The following is a 10,595-nucleotide window of genomic DNA, read 5'->3' on the forward strand; positions in this document are numbered from 1 at the left end:
GAGAGCCTGTTGTTTGGATTATCGAATGTCATGGCATGAAATGTTACCGTTGGTGGAATTTGCTTCTACGATTAAAATGGCACCTTACAAGGCTTTGTATGGTAGATGATGCAGGTCTCCACTGCATTGGGATGAGATAGGTGAAAAGGATGAGTTGAGTACCGCTCTTGGGCCAGAGACGACTCAGAAAATGATAGAGGATGTAAGATTAATCAGAAAAAGAATGAAGCAAGCTCAAGATTGACAGAAAAGTTATGTCGATTTGAATAGAAAAGAGGTTGAATTTCAAGTGGGTGATAAGGTGTTTTTGAGAGTTTCCCCTTACAAGCGAGTGATGCGCTTCGGGAACAAAGGGAAGTTAACACTGAGATTTATAGGTCCATTTGAGATATTGCAACAAGTGGGTAAAGTTGCCTACAGATTGGCACTTCCATCTAGTATGGACAAGGTGCATGATGTTTTCCATGTCTCAATGCTGCAGAAGTACGTAAGTGATCCCTCCCATATCCAGAGAGTAGAGGACGTTGAGTTATCAGAGAATCTCGTGTATGAGGAACGTCAAGTACAGATTCTAGATCGAAGGATTAAAGAGCTCCGGAACAAGAGTATTCCGTTAGTGAAGGTCCTTTGGAGGAATCATAAGGTAGAAGAGCCACATGGGAGGTAGAACGAGACATGCAGAATCGATTCCCGAAGTTATTCGTGTGAATTTCGGGGACGAAATTCTTTTAAGGAGGGGAGAATTGTAACGCCCCACTTGAGGTACATATTTAAGATTTGCTGTTTTGTTTAAATGTTTACTAATTCAACTTTAATTGAGTTTGTGTGTTGAGTTGGTTGAGTGTTTGCCTTGAAATTGGTTGAGATTTGAGGAATTTTGGATTTGTAGTCTTCGCTGCGGCGAAGAGTAATCTTCGCCGTGGCGAAGTTGGTTTTAAGTAAGGTGGTGTAGGCTCTGTCTTTCTTCACCAGGGCGACGGAAGTTTCTTCGCCGCGACGATGAGCCAACTAAAATGTGTATTGAGAGTTCTAGATATTCTTCCATAAGGGTTAAATGACTATTCTACCCCTAATTAGCAGGAAAAGTGGGGGGTAAAATGTAAGAAAATTTCATGGAGAATGGGTTAGTATGGGGGTGTGAGTGTAATGAATCAAAGGATATAGATGGAATTTTTAAAGAAGATCAAGGGCAAAGTTGGGAAGGTTGATTTTCTCATGAACTAAAAAGGGCTAAGTGTAATAAACCCTTCATTTCATTCTTCTCCACTGCCATATCCATTCTCTCAATTCTCTCCTTTTTGCTTTCAATTGTTCCAAGATTTCTAAGGGATTTAAGAGAGCTTTTGAGTAATTTTGAGTAGAAATATCATCTAAAGCATCCTAAGGTAAGGATTATTGCTTTAGATGTGAGTTTCTTATAGTTATATTGAAGTCTTATATGGTTGTTGTTGTTGTTGTTGTTTTGAGTTGTAGAGAGAAGACAAGACAATAAGGGAAAGGAAAAGTGCTAGAGAAGTCACTTTTTCACAAGGTAAGTAAATTCAACCAAGTTGAGATTTGAATGAGTTTTGAGTAGAAATTGAGTAGAGATATATGCATGTATGAGTTTGTATTATGCTTGTTGATGAATTGAATTGAGATGAGTATTCATGTTGAATTGTTGGAAGTGTTTTTCTTTATGATAAGTGTTAAGATTTTATGATGTTGAGTGAGTTTGATTGAGGTTGAAGGAAGATTTGAGTAAACTTTATAGAAGTGTTTTCCTTTGACAGGGATTTAGAGTGTATAAGGGAGCCTTTCTCCCATTTTGGATGATTAAAGAAAAGAGAAAAGTTATAGTTTAATTAGAGCTTTATATGCACTTGATTTGTATGATGAAATGCTTAAGAGAAGCATGAGTTAGAGTAGAAAGCCTTAATTTTGCTACATGGCATAATTGCATCTCATAAGTGCATTAATGAGCATGAGTCATCCACATGTATTAAATATGCATTAATTATGCATTAGAGAAAGAGAGTAGAGAAAGAGTAGAGAAATTAAGTTTGAGCTACTCTAAGAATAGAGAGAAAGAGAAATTGAGCACTAGAGAACAAAGAGAAAGTAGTGCTAATCAAGAGAATAGAGTGGGTTGTGCGATGGGGAACCCGTGAGTAATGGGTTGAGTATTCCCGCATGTACGCCGCATTGAGAGAGCGGCATGAGTATCAGAGAGAAGTGGTGTAGCCCGTGAGAGTGCATGCAGATGAGGGCTATACCCGAGTTTACCTAAGATGTACTCACATGGCCAAGGGTTCCGAATCCATGCATAACCGAGTCCGATCGGCTAGAATGAGTACAAGTCACGTAGAGTGGGAGTGAGTCCCAGCCGTGCCTCCCGTCAGATAGGGTCGTGACTTAATAAGTAGAAAAGAGTTACGAGGAAGAGAAAACAGAAAGATTATAAAAGAGAGAGTAAACGAGAATTGTAAGGAAAGAATCAAAGAGAGAGTTACGGGGATAGATGAGTAGATGACTTACTTACTGAGCCTTAGTTGTGCTCACCCCATTGTTTTTTATGTTTTGCAGGATCTAGGTGAGGACACAATCGGATGGGTGTCGTTAAGCGAAGAGAAATGGCTACATTGTCCACCTTGTTTTTGATGCTTTTGTACATGATATAACTTTTTGTGTAAAGAATGTATATGTTTAATAAAAGAAAATTTTTGGCCCAACTATTTATGCTATTTTACATGTATTTTACTATGCATATTTTATGATAATACAAGTAGAAAATAGTTGTTACATGAACAAGAAGTTCTTTTTACTGTATCTTAGATCAACTTTGAACTATATCTTGTAATGAGTTCTTAACTTAGTGGATTACTTCGATCTGGATAAGGTCCCATGGATTTAGGCTAAAAGTGGATTTTAGCTAAACCATGTATATGGTTGTGTGCTTTACTTTATGCGCTTGTGGATGAAATGCTTAAATCTGAAAACACATTAATCAACTCGGTAAATACTTCCGTTGCACTTAAAATGGGTAACCATACACCAAAGTGAGTTAATAAACTCCCAACAGATATATATATATATATATATATTATTGGTTAATAGTATCTGTTGATGGTACAATGAGAAGTGCATAGATTCCGTGATGAAACTTATGTAAGAGATGGTATGAAATATGCTATATGATGTGGGATCAGATAATGAATCAAAAACACAAACGATAAAATATTTTAAAGTGATTTGGATGCTAGGTGCAAATCATACATCCATTGTTTTTATATTGCTCTTTGTATTTTTTTGCATACAATTGTGGCTTGTGCAAAATATGAATATGACCTAAAAAAGAGATCTCTTAATTTGACTAAAAAGTTAGTTTATATATTGTTACAATGATAAACTTGTAAACAAAATTAACCTAAGATTGAATGACACGTGGCATGAATCCATGCTCTGCGGATTAACCACACAAATATTTTTTAACAAGATACATAAAATAATCTCAACAATAATAGTGATTACGACCCATTTAGTTAACTCAAAGGGTAAAACGAGGAAGGGATCGATCCAATGTTAAGGACAAAGGGGATAGATGGAGACATTTATAAGTAGTTAATTGGTCAAAAAAAGACGACAAGAAAACTATGCATAATTGATACAAGAAAGAGATATTACATAAAGAACAAGAAAAGTAGCTAACCGACATGGTGGGCAACTTAATTAATTAGATAGAGCAAACGACATGTTCCCACCCAAGGTTTAGTCAAATCATAANAAATTCGGGAGTGAAAAGAGATAGAATTTCATGGAGAATGCAATAAAAATGAGGGCATTATGGTAATTGACTAAGGGACATAGATGAAATTTTAAAGAAAGTGCAAGGGCAAAATGGGAAAGTATGCATATTAATATGAGATATTAAGAGTACAAGCAAAAAGACCCTATCATTCTCTACTCCCTCTCACGCCACTTCACTCTCAATTTCTCTTATCTCTTCATCAAATTTCCAAGGGATTTTAGAGGGCTTTTGGTTGGATTTTTGTAGACATTTGATCCTAAGCACCCAAAGGTAAGTATTCTTGCAATAGATGTGAGATTAATTTTTAAAGTGTTGAATTCTTATAGTGTTTATGCTTAGGGTTTTAGAGAAAGAACAAGTCTTCCAAAGAAAGAGAGATTCTAGAGGAATTACTCAAGCATAAGGTAAGTAAATCCCACCCAAGTGATGATTTGAGAAATCAAGTGTGTAGATATTTTACATATATGTATATGCTTATGATTTTGAGAATTGTTGATGAAATTGATGAATTATTGATGAGTTTGATGATTATTGATGAATAAAATTTAGCCATGAGAAGTGGTTTTGGTTGTATGATGATTAATTGAAGTTTGGTTGAAGTTAGAAAGAGTTGAATAGAATTTTTGGGAGTGTATTGTTTTGGACAGGTTTGGTAATTGTTTAAGGGAGTTGTACTCCAAATATTGGTGGCTTGAGAAAGAGATAGAATTGTAGTCAAATTAGAGTTTGATTATGCATGCAATATGTTTGATGAAATGTCCAAGAGAAGTGTATGCATGAATTTTATTCATGTATGAATCGATATGAGTTTATAGATGGTAGAAAGAAACTTATTTTTATGCTACATGGCATCCTTGCATTTAAACATTTGCATCATGAAAATGCATAATACCATGCTCATTATTGTGAGTAGTGAAAAATTAGAAAATTGACAGAAAAACAGTGAGCAAAATAGAGAAAGAATGAGAAAGAACAGAGAAAAAATAGAGAGAAGAACAAAGAAAGAATAGAGAATACTCGGGAAATGAGTTGTAAGGAAAGAAAGTTCAGGATTTAAGCAACGGAGAGAGAAAGGTAGCATATCAGGTTTACTTACTCAGCAATTAGTGCTCACTCCGTTATTTTCAATGTTTTCATAGGTAACAGGTGAGTTGCGGTCACTCGGAATGTCACGCAGTGGAAGGGATTGGGCTACACTGCCAAGCTACTATTTTTAGTATATTTTGTAAATATTTGTAAATAAAGAAAAATTAAATATGGGCCCATACTTTATTACTCGTTTATATGTGTATTTTCATATATATATTTAGTGAGTTCTATTGATTATCTTACGAGTATACTAGCTAGAAAGAAAGTATTACATTTTTGGTATCAGAGCAAAGGTTTTGGGATTTGATAGTGTGCCTCTCCTGCGACGTTGATGTTCCGTAGCTGACTGCTGTAAGTTATTTCTTTCCTTACTTGTAGTAGATGAGTTGATTGAGTTGACTAAAAGTGTTTGTTTATGTAGATGAGACGTAGAACCTGAGGAAGAAGTAGGAAGGAAATTACCACGGGTGAACCTTCTAACCCTCCAGAATCTACTCCCCCTGTCCTTGCTGAAGCAAGGATAGGCGGTGTGCATGTGGGACTATGTCACTCACGGGCTCCCCATCGCAACAACCTTCTCTTCTTTTTATCTTTTTACACTTCTTTAACTAAAATTTCAGATTTGAATATCTTTAATATTCTCATTTCTTTCTATTTTCTCTTTAACATATTTTAGTGCTTTTTCATGCTGTTATGAAGATGTATGCATGTAGATGGTTTCGTGCATATAATTCTTTCTAAATGCAAATGCTTAAATGCAAGGATGCCATGTGGCATAAAAATAAGTTTCCTTCTACCATCTACAAACTCATATCAATTCATAAATGAATAAAATTCATGCATACACTTCTCTTGGACATTTCATCAAACATATTGCATGCATAATCAAACTCTAATTTGACTACAATTCTATCTCTTTCTCAAGCCACCAATATTTGGAGTAAAACTCCCTTAAACAATTATCAAACCCGTCCAAAACAATACACTCCCAAAAATTCTACTCAACTCTTTCTAATTATCATACAACCAAAACCACTTCTCATGGCTAAATTTTATTCATCAATAATCATCAAACTCATCAATAATTCATCAATTTCATCAACAATTCTCAAAATCATAAGCATATACATATATGTAAAATCTCTACACACTTGATTTATCAAATCATAACTTGGGTGGGATTTACTTACTGATGTGTTGTAACTATAACATGCATAAATAGCAAGTGCACTAGTCGCACAAAGTAATAAAGTGATGAGTGAGTATCGCTCCCACGAGGATTGGTTGCTAAGCACTAAGTTTTCTACTGTTTTCAAGTTGGAGCAATCGAATTTGTTTGGATTAATGGGAGAAAATTAAACTTAAAACTAAAACAAAAATTGTTAAATGCTCAAAGCTAAATTATGAAAACAAGATTAAAAACAAGGTAATATCAATTTAAACAAACTGGTAGGGTTTTGACTTCATTCGGATCTATGGATTAAACCTACGGATTATACTATTTCCATATTCACATGCATTGATTGTAAATCGAATTCTCTAAATTGTAAAACATACCTTCTCAGGCTATGTTTTCCTACTTTTCCCTATTAAACTTCCACACCCAACAATTTGAAGATTAATAGTTCTAAGCTCATTAAGCACATGGAATCCTAGATTGATTTCATTGATTCTTAAATCTATCTTTAGCATTCAATACTACAATGGTGATCACCCAAGAAGCTTAACATGACTCATTTCTCAATCTCTTCATGTTCATCAAATAAAAGCAATAAAATCAGAATAACCACACAAACCATGCAATAGCATATGAAAATAACAAAAATCAATTATTTAATCCATGGAAATCCGAACTACATCAAAACCCTAACCCAAAATAGGTTAGTTCATAGCTAAATCAATACAACAAGAAAGAAAAACAATAAACACAAAGTTCAACATATTGAAATAAGAGAAAATACAAGAGATCTCCCCTAGTTGAAGAATCCACCAAATTCAATCCCAAATCTTCTTACTTTTCAACTCAAATTCGTCAAATCTGTTAGAGCAGATGCCCTAGAGCCAATCAATTATTGTAGAATTGACTCTTTGTAATAATGTTTATTAATCAATAAAAGGCATTTTATTCTATATCACGTAAATCATTATTATTGCAATATGTATTGATATATGTCCTTAGAATGGTAGAACCGTGACGAGGGTATCAAGTGTTTCAAATCTTGATAGTGAGAACCCTATGAGCACGTATGGTGGCCATTCTAGAAACGTTTGTAGCCCTAGTGTTATTCTAAAGTAAGGGCATAGATAATATGGTAAGGCTATCATAGTGTTGAATGACCTTGTCGAAAGGCAATGACTGATCTCACTTGTCAAGGTTGTTTGGTGACAATTTGGTGCAACACATGGGTGCTTGCAGTAGGCGATTACATCGCAGCAAGTTCACTGGACTGACCCACCAGAGGATTCCATACGGATGGTAACCCCAGTATCTATGGAACAAATCCTCTAACGAATGATGGTGCATGTGATCCTTAGACTTGAGATCACCAGAGCGCTTTTTGCACTGATTGGTGTAGTTTGACACTAGCCTAACGCTATTCTTTTCAGAGCTGTCAATACGGTGGTGATTGGCTGCATCAAGGAGTGTATCAAGACTATAGTGGATTGACAGAGGATTCATCACTCCCAGGTACAGGAGAAGTTATCTCACGGCGCAATTCAGTATATGACAATGACACTAAACCTTGTGGCCACAGTGGATGTGAGTTTTGCTCTATCAGGATTATAATACAAGTTTGGTCTAGAAACTGAATACATAATATTGAGAGTAACCGAAGGTTGACACTATTTCTATGCCTTCGTCTCATCGAGATACCGTATGATAAGGATGAATGCACAATAACCGTATCGTTGACAGGTAGCTACTTTGCTGAATCTAAATCTATCAGGTGGCCATGATGCCTTCTTAGGGGCCAATCTTGGTCTGTATTTAGTAAAACGATTAATTGGTGTTATTCGCGATACTATGCACTACCAATATGATGAGGATCTATGGATCAAACACATAGAAGACAATTTAAGATCCAAGAAAAGAAGGGCGTTTTCGTCCTTTAGGGCGAAAGGGTATTTTGGTAATTTCACAGTGCAATTAAATTTGTTGAGTCGTAGCCTTTATTTAATTTGTTAAAAAATTAAATAGTGAAATTACGTTTAAATGTGTGTTCGCACATATTTAAATATATATTATCATTATTGTTAATTGTTAATATATTATATATATATAATATATAATTATATAATTGATTTTAATTGGATAATGATGGAAAAATAAATATTAAATTGGGAGTGTTTGGCACATGGGCGTTTGGGTTGGAGCCCAAGTCTATTCCGTATGGGATTAGGGCAAATTGATTACTATAAAAGAAAAGTGTGTGTGTTATTGATTAATTAATTGATTTCTTCTTGAATTAAAAGAACACGCAGCCACTCCAATACACTCCACGGCAGCAACATTCTTGGCCAAAAATCAATTCAATTGATTTGCTTTCTTCTTAATCTTGAAGCCAAGAGGATCTAGCAAATCCCTCTTTGGTTCTTTTTGAAATTGTCTTCGTGTGGACTACGTAGGTCCGTCTCCTACATTGGATCGGTAGCAAAACATTCGCCAAAAAATTTGGAGGAGCCTCCAACGTGTGTTTGTTTTCTTTAAACTTAGATTTATTTTTCTGCAGATTTTATTTAATATGAATTGCAAAATTATACCCTTGATCTTGGCTCATGTAAACGACTCTATATTATATTTGTTTTGTTTCCGCTGCTTATATTTGTTAGGAAATGACCCGGTTGCTCAGCGGAAACAAAAATTTTATACAACGTAGATCGTTCCTTAAAGCCCAAAATCGAGGCACAAATTTTACAGTTTATGTATAATATCAAGAATCTGCAAAAAATAAAATAAATCTAAAGTTTAGATTCATACCCACGTTTGGAGGCTCCACCAATATTGTCTCTGAACGTGTTTGCTACCGATCCAAGTATAGGATCAACCGTAGAGGTCCACACGAAGACAATCAACAAGACCAGGAGGATTTGCTAGATCCTCCTTGCTTAAGAAATCAAGAAGAAAACAAAAATGTTTGTTTTTCAATGGAACAGTAAAGTGGCGTTGGAGAGTTTTTGGCTGGAGGTTTTTCTTTTCAAAATTGAAGATGATAAATAACACACACACTTTTTTTATAGTCTTATTTTAGTTGCCCTTTCCCATATGGAATGCTTGGGCTCCAACCCAAACACCCCTAAATTTGCCAAACACTCCCAATTAGATATTTAATTTATACATCATTATTTCAATTAAAATCAATTATATTTAATTAACATTTAACAATAATGATGATTTAATTAAATAGTGCGAACACACATTTAACCGTATCACTTATTTAATTTTTCTAACAAATAATAAAAAGGCTACGACCTCGCAAATTTTATGCACTGTGAATTCCAAAATACCCTTTCGCCTAAAAAGATGAAAACGCCCTCTTTATTCTTGGCTCTTAAATTATCTCTATGTGTGTGTACCCATAGGCTCCTCATCATACCGGTAGTGTATAGTATCACGATTAACCACCTAATCGTCTTACTAATACCAGACCAAGATTGGCCCCTAGCAAGGCATCATGGCCACCCGATAGATTCGGATTCAGCAAAGTCTACCTGTCAACGATATGGTTACCATACAATTCGATCCTTTCACATACGTATCTCACGAGACGAAGGCATAGAAATAGTGTCACCTTCGATTACTGTCGATATTATATATCAGTTTCTGACCAATGACTCGTATTATATCTGGATAGAGCAACAACTCAATCCCATGTGGCCACAGTTTTAGTGTCATTGCCATATACTGAATTGCGCCGTGAGATAACTTCTCCCGTACCCGAGAGTGATGAATCCTCTGTCAATCCACCTAGTCTTGATACACTCCTTGATATGCCAATCACCACTGTCTGACAGCCTGAATAGAACTCGTTAGGCTAGTGTCAAACTGTACCAATCGGTGCACAAGGCGCTCCGGTGATCTCAAGTCTAGGATCACATGCAAAGATCACATGCACCACCATTCGTTAGAGGATTTGTTCCATGACACTGGGGTTACCATCCATATGGAATCCTCTGGTGGGTCATTCCAGTGAACTTGCTGCGGTAAATCCACCTACAACACACCCATGTGTTGCACCAAGTTGTCACCAAACAACCTTGACAAGTGAGATCAGTCACTGCCTTTCGACAAGGTCGTTCAACACTATGATAGCCTTACCGTTATCTGTGCCCTTACTTCAGAATAATCCTGGGGCTACAGACGTTCTAGAATGGCCACCATAGGTGCTCATAGGGTTCTCACATCAAGATTTGAAACACTTGATACCCTCGTCGCGTTTCTACCATTCTAAGACATATATTATACATATTGCAATAATATGTTTACGCGATATAGAATAAAATGCTTTTTATATTGATTAATGACATTATTACAAAGAGTCAATTCTACAATAATTGATTGGCTCTAGGGCATCTACTCTAACATATTGGACCGTTTACTAACAAAATCTAAACTAAAGAAGATGAAAAGCTGCTCTAGACTAAGAAAAACACCACTCCCTCTCAAAATGGCAAAGTTTTCCTTTATACCTCCCCCAAAACCTAAGAGTTTGCCTAAAAA

Source organism: Pistacia vera, unplaced genomic scaffold (assembly GCF_008641045.1).
Source record: "Pistacia vera cultivar Batoury unplaced genomic scaffold, PisVer_v2 Contig100, whole genome shotgun sequence".
In the NCBI taxonomy this organism is placed as follows: Eukaryota; Viridiplantae; Streptophyta; class Magnoliopsida; order Sapindales; family Anacardiaceae; genus Pistacia; species Pistacia vera.